The following is an 18925-nucleotide window of genomic DNA, read 5'->3' as shown; positions in this document are numbered from 1 at the left end:
CCCACCCGCTGCTCCCCTCAGCAGTGTACTTCCTCGATCTGCCTGTTCTGTTCCCCACTCTGTCTCTGGTGAAGCCTCTCACCGCCCCTGAGCCTCTGGCCTGTACCCCAGTTCTGTATGCACAAATAAATAAATCTTTAAAAAAAATACAAGATTATTCTAAGTGTGGCATATATAATAATTTAATAAGTAAGTGACACATATTGACACTTTGTGTCAGGCATTGTTCATATCAATCCTTTCAAGCAATATTACCACCACTGTTAATAGATGAGAAATGAGACATAGAAAAGTCAAAACTGGATAGTCCTACATTGCTTAAACTACCACCACTACCACCATTATTATCAACACTAACATCTCATAAGTCTCACATGCTCTTAAGTGCTTCACAGTTATCATTTCATCCCATCTTCATAAGTTGGCATCACCATCTTACAGATGAGGGCAGTAAGGCTTGTTACACTAAGAAAGTAGCCCAAGATCATAAACTGGTAGTGCTAAAGTTTCCATTCAGATTAACAATCAGGCTGGTCTGTAAATAAAGATGGTTTTATTTTTCTCTTTTAGATCTTTTATCCTTTTTATTTCCTTTTCTTGCTTTATTACACTGGTTATGACCTCTGTATTCAATGATTATTAGACATGGTAAAAGTAGACACTTAGGCTTGTCTCTATTCTTAAGGGAAAAGTAACTGATATTTTACTACTCAGTATATTTGCTACAGGCTTTTATAGATGTTCTTTTTCATACTCTGAAAAGTTTCCTCATAGTTCTCATGTGCTAAAAATTTTTACCATGAATGTGGAATGTCACACAATTTTGCTGCTTTATTAAGATGGTGCTATGAATTTTTTACTGTGTTAAAGTGATGAAGTTCAGTGTTTGCTTTTCAAATATCTGCCAGTATTGATTCTGTTTATAATATATTATGTAGTGTATATTTTTGTATTGTTCCATTTGATTCATTAGTATTTTATCAAGAATTCTTGTGTCTATACTCATGAGTCTATAATTTCCTTTTCCTATATGTTATTGTCAAATATTGATGTAGATGTTAGTCTGGTCTCTTATATGTATCCATCAGTGTTCTACCAGAAAAACATAGTGACATAAGGATATATATCTGTGTGTGGGTGGGTAGATAGATGGACGGATGGATGGATGGATAGATGACTATATTGCAAAGTATTCGCTTACACAGTTGTGGGTGCTGGCTAATCAAGTCCAAAATGTATAGGATAGGACATCAAGATGGGCAGATTGGAAACATTTTGTTCTATTCTTGAAGTCTTTTAGTTAATTGGGTCAGCCCACCCAGATTATTGAGAATAATTTCTATTACTGAAAGTTAGCTGGCTGTAGATGTTAATCACATCTACAAAATATCTTCAGAGCAATCCCTGGATTAGTATTTAACTGAATAACTGGGAAACATTGCACCCATAGAAATGAGGTAAAACTGGACATGATGGTCTAATTCCTTGTCAGCCTGGCAGCCATAAATATCTTAAACTATATTTAGTCTTTAAATATAGCAACAAAGTCTCTGCCTAATATTATATGATTATCTTGAGTATAACCAAAAACGCACTGACCCATTCTTCAGAAGGGGAAGCAAAGGTCCTGGATGATATTCACTCTTCTCCTTGATGTTTTGTAACTTAAATATTCTGATATGAAGTTAACAATTATTAATACATCTTTATGTTACATGATATGGGACTGAGAGAGGGAAGAAAACAAAAATAGGAAATATTAAGTTATATATATATATACTTAAATATGTTGATAACAAGACAAATATGAAATACAACAATTACAGTCCTCATTTCAGTTCATGGTCATAGCTGATATTTAGAACTATCTTCTTCCATTGAGTCCCATATACCTTTTGCCTGCAGGGAGCACCTCAGTTGATTGCAGTTCTTTGTCTTGTGAGGTGACCCAAACCTTGATTCCTGGAGGTCTTGACTGGCCATTTTCAGTCCTACTTAAATTGGGCTGTTACATTTCTACACTGACTTTAATCACAGGGCAAGGTAGTACTAAAACACACCTGAAGAGATTCCTGTATTTCAGATGTACATTTCCTATGTCATCATGTAGTAATAGCCTAGTGTCCCTTGGCGATCAGAATCAAAACCCCCTCAACAGTATGTATATTAACCATCACCTTAGCCTTTGAATCAGAGGTGTAATGGACTGAAAGTAGCTGGAGGTCAGTCATAGCCTACAGTTCAGTGGAATCTTGTATCTCCTGGTGGATGCATTCCTTTTGTTGGAACTAAGATTACTAGCTCAGGTTAGAGATGGAAAGCAAAAAATTTACTGTAGATCACTAGAGGTGATAATGATGCTGTTCCTATTTCCACCTCTTGATTCTTAGACTTTTGAATTCTGACTATGGGAGATGCAGTAGGTTATATTATATACCGATTTAGAGCACATACAGATTCTTGGAAGGAATTGCCACAGTTCTGCATTGCCACCTCATTGGTGATGAGACTAAATTTTCAAAAGGCCAGGCATTCTTTTGTACAGTGTAATCTTTGAACATGGGATAAGCCCATTACCACACAGTTCATTATTCATTGCAGTAAAATGAGTTCCTTGATGGGAAGCAATGTGATATGAAGTTAACATCTTTATGTTACATGATATGGGACTGAGAGAGGGAAGAAAACAAAAATAGGAAATATTAAGTTATATATATATATACTTAAATATGTTGATAACAAGACAAACATGAAATACAACAACATCTGTGTCGAATGGGCAATGCATTCTGATAATCCATGGATGGTAATTTAGTCAGAAGCATGGTACACATGGAAATAAGTTCCATGTCCAAAATATTTATTTCAGCAAGAGCAAAGCAGTACCTCTTCTTTGGTGAAAGTAGTTCAATATAATCAACTTGCCGCCAGGTAGCTGACTGATCAACCTGGTAATTAGCCTCAGTTGCTGGTGGATTGGGTACTCAACAGAAGCTTTATCCATGTTGACTACAGTAAATAAAATTTCCTGTTGCTGATCCCACACATAATCTTCTTCACTGTTAGCATAATTCATGAGACCTATGGGAAATGGCAGGAGTGGACTGGAAAGATAAAGTGGACCTAAATCTACAGAAAAGTTTATCCTATCCAGTTGCTTGTTAAAAAATACTTCTCTGCTGCAATCATCCCTTGATAAGCAGTACACAGGACACAAATATCTTCATTTTCTTTTCCGACTCAAAGAAACCTATTCACTTACCTTTCCTCAGACTTCCTTATCAACAGTTTCCCATTTATGTTACTTTGACTTCTGGGCCCGTCTAGTCAAATCTTTGGCCACAGTGCATGAGTCATTATCGACCCATACCACTGACAATTTTCCTCCCAGATACAATGACCAACAAGGTATACTGCTTCAAGCCCTGCCCTCTGAAAGGATTTCCCTTCACTGCTGTCCTTTAAGGATAGCCTGGAAGGGGATTTTAGCATAGCAGATGTCCACTTTAGGGTAGGTCTACAGATGGTGTTGACCCATCTATAACTGAGGTGTGAGTCTTCTCTTCCTCAGTCAACTTATTATAGAGAATTCCCCATAAGACCATGTTGATGACCTGGGAGAGATAAGGTAGTAGCAGGTGTGGACACCATGAGCATTTGGGCCTTTTCTTCATATCACTTACTTGTGCCTTCAAGCCCTAGTGAAACCAGTCTTATATATAACACTTCCATTTGATAATTGAGTGCTTCTGTGCAAGCCCTATTTTATGGCTTGGTGAGTCAGTAAATTACAATTCTATAGTAATTTAGTAGCCTGTAGTAAGACAAGTATGATGTCTTCTGCAAGGGAATGATCAGTGTTTCTGTGAACCAAGTTATGGCATACGGCTACAATGTAGCTAGAGAGTTGATATACTCCGGAAGTAGGACAGTGAAAGTGTATGGCTGGTTTTGCCAGCTGAAAGCAAATTGCTTTTGGTGGTTTTTCACTAACAAGTTTTGAGAAAAAGGCATTTTACTAAATCAATAGCTGCATATTAGGTACCAGGGGAAGTGTTAATTTTCTCAAACAATGAAACTACACCGATTTATAGAATCGCAGATGTAATTGGAGTTGGCACCTTGTTAAGTTTACAGTAATCAACTGTCATTTTCTAAGATCCACTTGATTTCTGCAGAAGCCAAATAGGCAAGTTGAATAGGGATGTGGTGGGACTGGGTCACTGACCTTGCATATCTCATGTCCTTGATGGTGATAACATTTTGTCCTTAAAAGTCTAGGAGAATTCACTGTAAAAAATATCTGAATTTGGGCTTTCCTTTGTGGGAAAGTTTTTAATTACATATTCAATTTCTTTAATAGATCTTGAGTAATCAAATGCTCTCTTTCTTCTTCTTTTTTTTATTGAAATTTCCAGGGGATTTTTCCAGTATTTTTAAATTGTGAATAATTTATAATATTGCCTGATGATTCTTTTAATGAATGTAGGATATAGTTAGTGACATCCTGTTTCATTCTTGTTGTGAGAAATTGCATTTTCTCCTTTTTTTCTTGATTAGTCATGCTAGAGTCTTATAAGTTTTATTAATTTTTTAAGAGCCAAATTTTGCTTTATTATTTTTCTCTGTTGTTTCGTTTTCTATTTCTTTGATTCCTGCTACATTTTTTGTTTCTTTTTTCAACTGTAGGCTTAATTTTAACTTATTTTTCTAGCTAAATAAGTTGAACTTGAGTCTTTGTTTTGTTTTTAAAGATTTATTTATTTGTGCATACAGAACTGGGGTACAGGCCAGAAGCTCAGGGGCAGCGAGAGTCTTCACCAGAGACAGAGTAGGGAGCAGAACAGGCAGATCCATGAAAGATCGACAAAGCACACTGCTGAGGGGAGCAGCGGGCAGGTCAGGAGAGGTCTGCCACGCCATGTGGTCACGTCCCGGGCAGGTGGGAATCGAACTCCTGGGGAAGTGGCTTTAGCTTCTTAGTGCTGTGCTTTAACCCGCTGCGCCACCAGGGAGGGCCAAGTTCTTTGTTTTTAAACCATTCTTTTCTAGTATAAATAGTTGAAGCTGTAAATTTAAGTACTGCTGTTAACTGCATCATACTAATGTTGACATGGTATATCATTATCATTCAGTTCAGAATGTATTCTGATTTTTCTCTGAGGTTTCTTTTTTAACCTTTGGATTGTTTTAAAATGTACTCAAAATATTTAAGTATTTTCACATACTCTTTTATAAGTTTCTAGTTTATTTCCATTGTAGTCATAAATAATTCTCTGTAAGATTTCATCACTTGAATGTATTGAACTTACAACTCATTATATGATCTTTTTGGTGAACATTCTGTTTGCTCTCAGAGAGAATGATATATTCTCAGTTTAATGTATTTTTTTCTAAATGGAAATTCTCTCAAGTTAGTCAATAGTCTTAGTCAAATCTTTCTTTTCCACTCTGATTTTTTTAGTCTACTTATTCCATCAATTACTGAGAGGATGGTATTAAAATCTCCAAGAGTAATGGTCTGTTCCTCCCCTTAGTTCTTCTAGTTGTTGCTTAATGTATTTAGACACTCTATAATTATGTACACATTTACAATATTTTATGTCTTCTTGAATGAGTTTGTACTTTTTTCTCTTTAGGAAATATTCTTTCTTGTCTATAGTTATACTCTTTGTCTTACATTACTAAATCTTTTTCCATCTTTTCATGAAAAGTCTATCTTTGTCTTTCTAATTCAAATCAGTATCTTAGGGATGATATTTAGTTGGGTGTCACTTTTTAATCTTTCTCTTTCATTCATATATTTAACCTCTTACAGATAATATCATTATTATTTTCAAAACTATGAATACATTTTTCTCCTAGTTGCATCATATTTTGTGTTCTTCCTTTCCTGGCTTTTCTAATTGTCCTATACATTGTTGGTGTTTGTTCATTGTTTTATAAACTATCTCTCATTCCAGTTTGGATAATTTCTATTCAAATTTACTAGTCACTTACTCTGCTGTTTCTAATCTGTTACTAAGTATATCTATAAATTTTCACCTCATATAACTTTTTAGTCTTAAGTTTTTCATTTTTAGATCAGTTATTTTTTCTATATCTTGTATTTCTCTGCTGATATTTTTCACTTGAGTGCTCATTTTGGCCATATTTTACCTTCAGTCCTTTAACATATTTATAATAGCTCCTTTATAGTACTTGTCTGATAATTCCATCATCTGGATCATCTTGGGTTCTTTTTCTTTTCTTTATTTCTTTATTTTGGGTTAAATTTTTTTTTTTGCCTAGTAAGTTGTTATTGTAATATGAACATTTTGATGATACGTTATATGAATTCTAGATTATGTGTTAAGTGTTGAGTTTAAAAAAAGGTGGATTTTGTTCTTGTAGGCAGTTAAATTGCTGGTAGATCCTTAGTGGTTCAATCAGGCTCAGTTTTGTTCTTTGCTAGGACAAGTCTACTTTAATTTTGAATTAAGTCCTAACAGCAGCCCTTACACTGTAATATGGTCCTTACTGATAAGGTTCTTACATTTAAAAGCAGGGACTACATTTCTATGGAACACTCTTTCTTGGTTTTTAACTTAGCTTTAATTCTGCCAGCACTACACAACCTCTGCTATTACCATATGTGTTACCATTCAGCTCTTAGTCCTGTAGTACTCAATCTCTGCTAGGTCTTATGGAGTCTTGCCCTGTGCAAAGGCAGTTCCACCCTTACCAAGGATCCATAGTGAATCCACACAGACTTTTGGAACCTCCCTTCTGCATAAGTTCTTTTCTGGTACCTGATCTCACAAATTGCAGCTGTTTTTAGGAGCATGGAACTGTAATCTCTGCCTTATCTGCTCATTATGTTTTTGTTCTATCTATATTATGGTAAGAATGTGCCCAAGGCAGAAAACTGGGGCAACTTGGGGGCTCATGCTTTCTTCTGTCAAATAGCACAGCCCTATGCTGTTTTTCTTTGCCTGAAAAAAAAGTTGTCTCATATATTTTATTCATTGCTAGAGTTTATTTCGGTAAAGACAAGCCAGTATCAGTTACTCTGTCATTATGGGACACTAAAATCTCTGAACACATCATCTTAAGAACATTTTGAAGTATAGTAAGTATCAAATGCTTGTATATGATGCTTGCCAATGAGAAGATCAAGTTGCTATGAGGAAAAATAGGGCTATTTGCTATCTTTGGAATCTTTAAAAATTTATTGCAATTTAAATGTAGCACCATTATGTCACTCATCACATAGCTAAGAAATGTTTACATTTTCTACTTGGTGTGTATCAAGGAAGGATAAAATCAGGTCAGCCAACATTTATAGTGAGCCATGTACAAGCCCTGAAAGAGAGAGAAAGAAAATAAAGCAGAGCCTAATGTCAAGTAGTTTTTACAGTACTAAGAAAAACAAGTCACACATACAGAACAAGTTAAGTATGAAGGCAAGGCAGGATATGATGACATGCTAAGACTGGTTAGAACAAACAGGTGAGACAAGCCCTACTAAACTCCCCCTTCTATCTATAGAGGCACATCTGCATCACATGGGGCCCTCTCACCACACACTAGTCACAGGAATTGGACCAGAATTGGGCACCTAATCCAAAGTGTACCAGAATTTCCCTCGAAGAATTTAAAGTAAGAGACTCTAGATTGGAGTAAGATGGTTTTGCATGTTTAGCAAGTAGATTCATGCAAAGCTGGCAATGGAGTGAACACAAGGGCAAGTCAAAGTCATGACCAAGTTGTGAATCTGGAGGAACAAGAACCATGACTTGAGCAGTCTGCAGGGAGTCTGCAGTAAATGCAAGAGAGAGAAATAGACATATCCTGGAGGTTAAGAACAAATTTGATTCCTACCTGACAGTTTTCTAGCTAAGTGCTTTTTGTGCTTCTAATGTTTAATTTCTCTAATACTCTACTGTGTCCTTTCAGTAACTCCCTTTTTACTTGAGATGGTTTCATTGACTATAACATCATATAATAATGTCATATTCTTTAACTCCAACTGTGACTTAGATAAAAAGTTTTTTGAGTACTGCCAAAATAGAAATTATTCTGGGCTAAAAGAAGTCTAAGAAGGCTTCATGGAGGAAGCAATACTTAAAGTTGAGCTCCTAGGGAAAATTTGAATAGAGTAGAGTCCTTCAGTTGCCTCAAAATTGCCCCGTGTAGTCCATACTTTGCAGTCTTTAAAAATAAGCCACTATCCACGGGGATTACAACTGAAATGAAAAAAAAAAAAATGCAAAAAAATGATGTAAAAACAAACTATTATATTATTTTAAAAAAAGCCACTATCTTATTCTTTACACTCTTTGCCATTGGTCACTAATAGTTTCTTCTTTATTTCTTCCTGTGTACAAAGACAAACTGTCTAGTTCTTTGTGAAGTCTCAAGGTTTCAATATCTTCTGTTTCACTCTTACTTAGTTTCATATGGTCTGTTTCAGGCAAAGTGCTGCAGTTAAAACAGAAATGCTATTGAAACTCTATGGAATTATTTTTATTTTTACTGGATGCTGGCTGATCCTCAGGTGTTTATTTTGTGACTCTAAAGACATAGGATCATTAAGGGCATCATTAGCACTAAATGAGAATACTAAATAATAGAAACATTAGGTTTCCATTTCAACTTAGCTCAGTCCTTTGTGGCTCTCCAGTACCTTGCCTCACTCTTTTTGCTTGGAAAGAGAATAAGCTTCCACGATCTTGGTTCCTTGTATGTCTCACTGTATCATTATAGGAATAAATGAGGTCATGTTCATAAGAGGACTTAATATCTTCATTGTGGTGAAATACCAGAGATTGCAAATCCACCCAGCAATTGTTGCCATAACAATGACAGGGAGCAATAAAGAATCTAAAAAGAGAAGTGGTTTTCTTCTTTTTCTGTAATAGAGAAGGATATTGAAAAGTGAGAAAAGAGTGGAGGGGGGAGGTAGACAAATACAAACCGATCTTACTTTGACTTAGATGGCATCTGACTTTCCCTTGGAGGTAGATGGCAATAAGAAGACACTAAAAATCAGTGATTTCCTAGTCCTTTACCCTGCATCAACACAGCCTTGCCACTGTCCCCTTTGAGAGTGCCCTAAAGAAAACAGCTCTGTCCTTAACTAATAATGTTTTCCTACTTGTTAGGATAAATGGTGACATTTGGTATAATTGCGGTGCAGGCCAGATTGAATGACTTTGCTGTGAAGGGATCCTGGAGAAGGCAGAGCTGTAAGCAACATGAGACAGGAGGAATATTAAGTTTGCCATGGCTAATGAAATAAGGGCCTCTGTCTGCATGTTTTGGATGGCTGGTGTTAACATGTAAGCAGCAAGCATTCTGGCATGCACTGGCAGACATGTCAGGCAAGACTGCATGAGTGATAATGTTCCCTGTGAAGAGAAGAACTAGGGGCCAGAAGGCAACCAACTAGCTATCATAAAAGTAATTAATTGTTTTATTTTTTAATGGTCTGGCAAAATTGCCTTTCAAAAAAATGAATCATACAAATGGGACTATGATGTCAGACAGACTGTCCATTGAAGCTTAAGAGACTAGTCCCTGCTGTAAATTATGATAATGAGTTAGTTTTGGGAAAGTTTTATGAGGTTGAGAAGTGCAATGTCAAATTATTTTTCTTCAATCTCATTGCTTTGAATGCATTTCAGAATACATAGGCTAACACTTCCTTTTGAAACTGTCTTTCAAGTTTACTGGCTGTTGTTTTCCCAATCAGGTCTTTCTCTGAGGATGGTATTAGTGCATAATTTTCCTGACTCAGCTTAAAATGAACAAGACCCCATTGTTGGCTTTCTTGTTTTTGCACCAGCATTATTGACAAGATCTGCATAACTCTTGCAAAAAGGTCTGTTGTCTAACCAAGCTACTATGGGAACTTGATCCAGGCCATTTAGCAACCTAATGCCTTTTGCTCTGAATTTGTGAAGAATTTTAAAGCTGGTCAAACCTCACTCAGAAAATATTCATCAGGGTGGGGGTACAGCTTGTTCACTGCACAGTGCTTTCCATTTTAAATCAGCTTTGTAAATAGACTGGCTGGCTCGAGCGGTGAGGATACACTGCACAAGTAGCCATTGTAAAGCTCACCGATTTCACCTGTTTTATTCTTTCTGTTCTGACTAAGCAAGAGCAGGGAGAAAGAAGAGTATCACTTCTTTTTTTTTTTTTTAAATATTAACTTTATTATGCACATAAGAGCTGGGGTGTAGGCCAGAGTTGTGGGGCGGGGGGAGGTGAGAGGGATTCACCAGAGACAGACTGGGGACCAGAACAGGCAGATTTACTGAAATACACTGCTGAGGGAAGCAGCACGTGAGACAAGAGAGGTCTGCTGCACCATCTGGGTCACCTCCCTGGCTGGGGATAGAACCAGTGTTGCAGTGGCTACAAATAGCTTCATAGTGCTGTGATTTAATTCATTCTGTCACCAGGGAGGCCACTCTTTTTAAAAAATAATTCATACCCACAGATTGGTAGAAAAACAGTGTTTGTTTTACATTCACATTTATATATTTAAGAGTTACAGAGCATTTTATATTTAAAAGTTGAAACTTTACCTCAAACCTCCAGGTTCAAAGAGAAACATGGTCTATACTCTGGCTGCCCCATAAGAATCTTCCTTTCCTTTCCCCTTTCCATAAGAGACCACTTGGGAAGGCAGAGAAAGAAGCCATCCATCACACTGAGAGCCAAAATCAGGAGTGCCCCTGGCTGTGGCTGGTCAAGGACTTTCCTCAATAAATTCTTCAGGCCATTTCCTTTCCTTGTTTATTGCTAAGTAGTCTGAGGTCTTACAGGGGTAGAGAGAAGCTTCACTGCCAGTGTCTTTGGGTATAAATCTCGTCTCTCTAAGACAAGCCTTGCAACATTTACTATGTGGTTATTCATCATTATCTATGATTCATGTGTACTTAAACTTTATGGTGCTTTTGACCACAGTCATCTCTCCTGAAACATGGGCCAGAGGGATAGAGCCATGGGGATGTTTCTTGTGAATACTGAGAGGGATCCTAATGATATGGCAGCTGGGAAATGGGTATCTGTGAATAACAGCCTCCTTCTTGGGATTTGATAGACCACAGGATGTGCCTGTGGTGTGTGAGCAGGGTAGTGAAGCTGAGGATTTCAGCCTTTTCATGTTCTCCTTTCATCCTCTCCAGAAGTATTGATATAACTCATCATTATGTAAGGTAATTGAGATAACTCAATACACATCCTCTCTTCTACCCTAATTCTTGTCAATATTTCAAACTATTTTTACTGTCAGATCTTTTTTGCATGGTAGGAAATGAGTACTATTCAGGGTTCTCTCTCCCCACCCCATCCCTTTGTTCAAATTATGTCAATAATGCAATTGCAAATTCTAAGCAAGAGAAAGTACAAAAAGCAAAAGATTTTGAATAGCTCAGTGATGTATGATCTTCCCTTAGTGAGGTCATTCCTAGCTCAGAGGGTTCAACTGAAGTTAGGTTGTGGCTTGCCCAATTCTGCTAGATTCCTCTGGGGAGAACACAGTTTCCTTTATAGAGTCCATGATCAAATAAAGAGATCTCAAGAACTGATCTTATTCCTGGGGGTTTAGTGAGAGCTTGTGAAGACTGGTGAATGTGCTAGTGGATTGTAAAATTCTAGATTATTAATTGGTTCAATCAACCTATTTCATTGAGTAGCTACTATGTGTCAAGCACTGTTCTAGATGTTTAAGACTATGTCACAGAACAAAAACGAAACAAAAAAAACCCACAAAAAATGCCAGCCTTCACAGAGCCTACATTTCAGTAGACATAAGAGCAGTAAAAATAGAATGAGTAAGTTAATGATAAAGGTAAGGGGATATTCTAATGTTAAGAAGTATTCATTAACTTGGACAACCTAGAAAGACCTCAGTGAAATTTGAGGAATGAGTTTTGAAGAAAGTGAGGAAATTTGTTACAGGGCTATCTAGACAAAGGCCCTCACATGGGAGCCTGCTCATGCATTTGAAGACAATAAAGAAGTCTGAGCAATAGTGAGAGTAATAGGAAAGGAGGTCAAAGGTAATCTAGAGTGGGGCAAAGAAAACAGTCCCTGTTGTTGTAAGGACTTTGGCTTTTACTTTGCAAGTGATAGACAGTTTAAGCAGAGGAGTAACATGAAGTGACCTTTTAAAAGGATTTTTTTCTGGCTGCTGTAGGTGGATAAGGAGTGTAGGTGGATAAAGGAGGCAAAGATACCAGTTAGAAGGCCGTTAAAGTCATCAAGGGGAGAGATGACAGTAGCCCAAACCAGAGCAGTAGGAATAGAAGCGAAAAGGGGTGGGGAGGTGGAAGGGGACTCTAGATAACGTTTAAAGATCAAACCAAAGAGATTCCTTCTGGTGGGTGGGTGAGTGAGTGAGTAGGTTCTAGGAGTAAGCACTCCGATAAGCCTGAATAGGTGCAAAAGTGCCCAGTAAGAACAATGCTTGTAGTCACTTTGCCCAGTGGGAACAGACACAGCAGTAGTGGGAACAGCAGCAACTCATGGCTGGTCTGGAGCTGCTTGGTCCTTGAATTCCAGCTTGGCTTCCCTCTTTCTCTCCTTGCTTGCTTGGCTGAGACATCTTCAAGGTGATATATCAAAAATAATATTAAATTTATTCTCTGCAATTCATTCAAGTATTTAACCTTCAAAAACGTATTTAGCATCATTTTGTGTGGGTGACTGTGCAGGATGCTGAGGGCAGGAGACTTGCCATTATGTGTTGTTTTGGTAGCCAGGTTGCCCTCTACATAGTGCCTCACAATGATCTCATTCAATTTATTCAGTTCCTCAGCTCAGAATGATTAAATACATTTCCAAGGTCACACAACTTGTTAGGGGTAAGCTATGATTTGAACCTCAGCATGTTTGATCCACCAGTTATTTTTATCTTGCATATCTACTCTAAAACTGGGTCTTTTCTGTAAAGGATCAGAAAGTGAAGAGTTTAGGTTTTGTAAACCATGAAGTCTCTGTTATCACAACTCTGCCCTTAGAATGGGAAAGCTGCCACAGACATACTTAAATGGCCAAGCAGGGCCGTATTCCAATAAACTTTATTTATGGACACTGAAATCTAAATTTTCTATCATTTTTATATCATGAAATATTGTTTAATGTTTGGTATTTTTTTTCTTTTTGGCGACCATTAAAAAATGTAAACTCCAGTCTTAACTCTTGGGTCATTAAAAAGGAGGCAGCAAGCATCTTGGGTTATCACTGTTAGCCTGAGCTGTAAAAAAAAAGGGGGGGGGGAGAGGGGGAGGCTCTTAACCTGATAAGTTTAAAACTAGCAATTGTCCACATATGACATGTCTGTTAGATTTCAGTCCTTATAAATGAGACTTATAGATGAGGAATCCAAGGCCCATGGGGGAGTTACTTGCTGAGGGCCACAGAACAGTGATGACAGGCCTGGGCCTGCTGAACTAATTCATGGGCTTTTACATGGTTCATTTCCCCATCATTCCTGATGTCTGCTTTCAGTGGAATGATGAGGGCAGCCATTTCCCAGGAACATCATCAGGGACCACGCTGTACCAAGGCATGCTAAGCTTGGGGTTCTCAATACTAAAATCTTGACACCAAAAGGAAAACAAATCCTGGGTTTAGGAGGAGACTTAAAGAGGGCACATAAATGGTTAATTATACACTTTCAAGACGCTTAGCTTCCAGCCTGAGTTGAACAAAACAATTGTCTCCTATCAGTGTCTTTGCTCTGAATTTACCTATCTCAGTATATTCCCTCTCTCAAGCTCAAACAGTAAGCCCAAAACAAGTAAGAGGTACAGCATTTCTGGTACATTGTGTCTCTGAGTGCCCAGGAATGTACAGTACCTGCCATACTAGCTGCACTTGTCCGATTCCTCCTAGAATCTTGATGCCAATCAAGATTGTAATTTGATTCCACATTAGTTGTAAATCTTCAAATTAGTACATGTCATAACTTTTTAGGCATTTGGAGAAAAATAAATTGATGAAAAATATCAAACACTTTAAAAAATGTGCCATGAACCGCCATTGCCTTTAAAGGATTAATATAAAGGAGATTCTTGGAGAAGGAGGAGGAACAGTATTTGAGAAATCAATCGCCTGATCTTTTTAGAAGCTTCCCCTCAAGGGACTCCTCCTGAATGAGGTCTAGGCCTGCCTATGTCACATCATCAGCAAGGGAACTTGGGACAGCACTGGCTCTCCAACTCAGAAGGTAGGGACTTAGGAACAATTTGCCTGACTTGAAAAGATAATCACCATACTCCTCTAGTTGAAATGAGACTGAGAGAGCTCATAGATGTGAAATGGTAAACTGAGAGCTGGAGCTGTGATCTGTTATAGTTCAAGTTGAACTTAAGAAGAAATTGAGAATCAACAAGAGGTAAACTGTAGTTAGGATGGAATGCTAGAGTCAATTATCTTCTTAGCCATGTCATTCAAGTCCTGGCAGTTCCCTCCAGTTCTTGCATCCAGGATGCCTGACCTTACCCAGGATCCTACCTATTTTTGAATACTTTTAAGTTTCCTTCCTACTAAGGTAAATCCCCTTTCCTTGAGCTGGTTTGAGTGAGTGTCTGTTCCTATCAACCAGAGGAACCGTAACCAAAAGACATTCATTCATTTGCTCAATCAATATTTATTTATTTTTTTAAAGATTTATTTATTCATACAGAACTGGGGTACAGGCCAGAGATGTGGTGGGTGAGAGGATTCCCCAGAGACAGAGCGGGGAGCAGAACAGGCAGATCAACAAAGTACACTGCTGAGGGGAGCAGCCGGTGGGTCAGGAGAGGTCTGCCACGCCATGTGGATCTCCTCCGGGGTGGGCAGGCAGGAATCGAACTCATGTGGAAGTGGCTTAAGCTTCTTAGTGCTGTGCTTTAACCCGCTGCGCCACCAGGGAGGGCCCTATTTATTTTTAACCCTAAGAATCTAGCAAAGAACATGACCAATTCATTGCTTCTATGGGGTTCACATTCAAGGGGCACATAAAGAAACAATAAATTAGTAAATACAATACCAAATGCTGATAAGTGCAATGAGAGAATGTGGGAAATAGGATGTAGATAGATAAAATGAAAGAAGTCATATGAATAGACACCTTTGGAAGTGGAGGAGCCAGCTCTACGGGTACTGTGGAAGCATTTCTGGCCAAGTGTACAGTGAATGCAAATAGAAGCCTGTACAAAATGTGCCCAGGTATCAGTCAGGGTTCTGTGTACTGGAGCTGAGCGTGTGAGGGTGAAAGTGGTAGAGACATAGCAAAGAGGCTACAAGAGATTGCAGGCTGCTCTTCCTACATGTCTCCTGGAGATCCTGGAACCAGGAATTAGGGTAGAAATGTCTTCTTTCTTTAAAGTTTCCAAATTTCACTTGAGTCACTGGACACTAAAATAGCCTGTGACTTATATTTTCCAACTCAGAAAATGAAACAACTATATTAGGAAAGATAAAGTAACTGAGTAATTCTCTTACTTCTTGGATCCAGTATATCACACAGAAAAATATACAGAATTGCAGATTAAAAAAGACTAAAATTTTGTTAATCTACTTCAGCCCTTGCTTTCATGAGGGAGTACCCCTCAATTGTACCAGAAATGCAGGCCTTTCTCCTTACTTAACGGGCACCAAATGAGGAATTTCCAGAGCTTTCTTTGCTAACCTGACACTGAACTTGTGCAATTGTGCATGAAAACATAAAGGCTTTTCCCCTGATGTACTGCTACTACCAAAAATGTCACCAGGTGACCCAATTCCTTCATTCAAATGTTATTTTTAGTAGATGTCAAATAAAGGAAAAATATCGTTATGAAACTGAGAACAAATCCCTGCTAAGCCTCCTCTTTTCATCTGTACCACCCATAGAGGACAGGGTGACACTTGACCATTCTTTCCCAAGAAGATATCTGATTAGATCCCAAAATAGTCATGTTTCAGCCAAAAGATGAGTTTGCCTTTTCTCTTCCAAAGAAAATTGAAACTGTCCCCAAATTAAGTTCCTAAATGCATAATAACTCTGCTAAGTAATGGACTTGAATATAATGTATTATTCCTCCAGAGACAGAAATAACATTAATAACTATAATTTGGATACAAATGCTCCTCAGATTTACAATAAATTTGAGAGATTGTATTTGCTCTGTGTCTCCCATGAAAAGTCTAAATGTTGACCCATGATCCCTTAAAGTAAATGCCTGAAAATGAAGTATCACTGAATCTGCCACTCAGCTTTCATTAGAAATAAGTCAGTGGCCATTTTTTGTGTCTTCTTTTCTGCTGGTGGTGGCTCTGTGTGTGTGTGTGTGTGTGTGTGTGTGTGTGTGTGTGTGTGTGTGTGTGTGTGTGAGTGTGAGGCTAGTTCTGTATAAGACTTGGAGAATCTGCACTAGGAATCCGCCCTCTGCTTGTACCCAGCGAATTCCTTTTTCTTTTATTTATTATTATGAAATACTCTCTTTGGACAGTAGTTTCTATTTTTGGACAGTATTTTCTATTTTTTTTCAACTTGAAAGCCAAAAATGACAAAAAGTACTTTTTTTGTTCGATTGTCGGAAACAGACTATTACCATCTGTTTGCCAGGGTGCAAAAGAATGAAATTGCTCAAGGTAACACTTAGGATTTGATGAGGACAATTGCTTTCTTTCTACAAAATATAGTGCCATTCGACCAAGGCACAGGTTTGATTCCTTATGGGTCACGTAGAACAGCACAGTGTTAAAACCCGGCTTCACAGTCAGTATTTCTACCTCTTGAATCCTTATCAGTTGGTCTTTGACCATCTACTATTGACTACATATAGGCGGCATGGTTCCATGAAAGTCATCATGAAGGATGTGACTCAAAGGGCTGACCTACCAATGGGAAATGCCATTTATGTGACATAATGGTTAAGTGACAGGACATAATGGTTAAGTGACAGCATATTGCCAACACTCAGTGCTTCTATAAACACAAGGAGCTCAACATCTGTATGTAGATGTCAATATTACCAGTATTATTTATATACCAAATAGAGCCTAGTGGTTAAGCTATTGAGCTCCTGAGTCAAAATTTTTTAATTTCAAAATCCTCCTTATAAGCTGTGTCATACAAGGATGAATGAATGAACTTGTTAAGCCTCACCTTCTTATCTGTTAAGTAGAGGTTTAATAGTACCCAGCTCATTATTATGAGGATAATGAGATGATACGTGTAAAGCACTTTGTATAATAGCCCCATGATAAGCATTCAATAGCATTGAAATGTTATTGTGCAAATAATAGTGTCTGTACCAGTATCTGCTGTATCAGAATGTTGTGAGCATTCAGTGAGAAAATCCAGATAAAGAGATTAACAAAATGCTAACTCATAGTAAGGGCCCAATAAATGCCAGCCATGTTAACAGAAATAATGATGTCAGTGACCAGAGTGGTGAAGTAACTATCACAAATTTGTACTGCTTGCTAGTGAGAGAGTGGGAGATGGAATCTGGAGATTCTGACTGCTAATACTGTTACTTCTATACTATGTTTATATATCAAATTATGAGTTAAGAAATAGAAATGAAAATTTTTCCTGAATCAATTTATTTTACTGGGCCTCAGCATGAAATTTCTAAATATTTGAAAGCATTACTTCTACTTACTTTGGGGAAATTCAGGTTTTTCTACAACCACACTTATAACAAAATTCACATCCTTCACATAATTTTAAATTTTCAATAAAATTTATTGGTCATTTTCCATAGAGTAAAAATTCATCAGTTCTGGAAATCCACTAAGTATCATAGAGAATGACAAAACCTTACTAAGATGAGGTTCAAAATGATAAATTCCTACATGTCATAGAATCACAGAATCACTCACAAATAATTGTAGATTGTAAAAATCCCAGAGTGAAATTCACAATGCTAAACATCTGCTCTTACCATTTATATTCCAGAATATTGTCCTAGGAAAAATATTTGTAGAATTTGGAGAAAAGCCTGGAATATTTTCAAAGAACATTAACCTTAAGTTGTCTCTTGATATTCAAGTTTCCTAGAAATTCAAATTTAATCAAATTTATTTTTAAAAGATTAAATAAAGAGCTATAATAATTGACACTGGTGGAGAGGGAATTGTTTTAATCCAGTAATCCATCATGGTTATTGAGATTGTTAGAGATAGAGATGGTTCAGTGACATGAAAGATTTTTTCTTTAACAAATCTCAAGTAAAATTTTAGATTTTGTCATAATTTCTTATATGTATTTACACCAGTTATTACTTTGGATTCAAGACAATAATTAGTTTTCAGAAGCCATGCTACCTATACTAAACTAGGTTTTCCAAAGAGCAAGACTGGATTATAAAGATAATTCCTGACCTATGTGTCTCCAAGATAGGGGAATAATTAGACAAATTTCTCATTTTGTTGCTGCTTGTTCTTTTCTCTGCAGAAACTATCTCTCATTTTTTCATGATCACAAAAATTATTCAAGGAATTAATTATAAGAAGTGGAATAGTTGGAAGGGTTGAAAGGAAAAACAATATTGGAATAATATCAGATACTAATGAAAAAGGTAGACCTAGGGTAATTTCTTGTCATAATTAAAATAAAACTCATCCCACTTATATGGGGTACATTCCACATTATCCAAATTGTCCTGGACTTTGGGTTGAGAAAAAAAAGGGATATAACACCTGTGGTTTTTGATTTCTGCTTCCTATAAAATAGTTTATGGATCATCTGGCCATCAATGGGTACAGTCCTTGCTCATTTAGAAATTATCAACCCCTGAGATTCAACACTTTTCACTATTTGCCACAAAGTAAGTAAAACAACAAAAAGTCCTCACTTGTATATATAGTAGATTTTATGTACGTATGGGAAGGTGAGAGACTTTATACCCCTCAAACACTTCTTAAAATTGAACATATCCCTGAGCTT

This window comes from Condylura cristata, unplaced genomic scaffold (genome assembly GCF_000260355.1).
Source record: "Condylura cristata isolate star-nosed mole 26May11 unplaced genomic scaffold, ConCri1.0 scaffold00013, whole genome shotgun sequence".
NCBI lineage: Eukaryota > Metazoa > Chordata > Mammalia > Eulipotyphla > Talpidae > Condylura > Condylura cristata.
The sequence above is the reverse complement of the archived record's forward strand: the minus strand, read 5'-3'. Positions refer to the sequence as shown.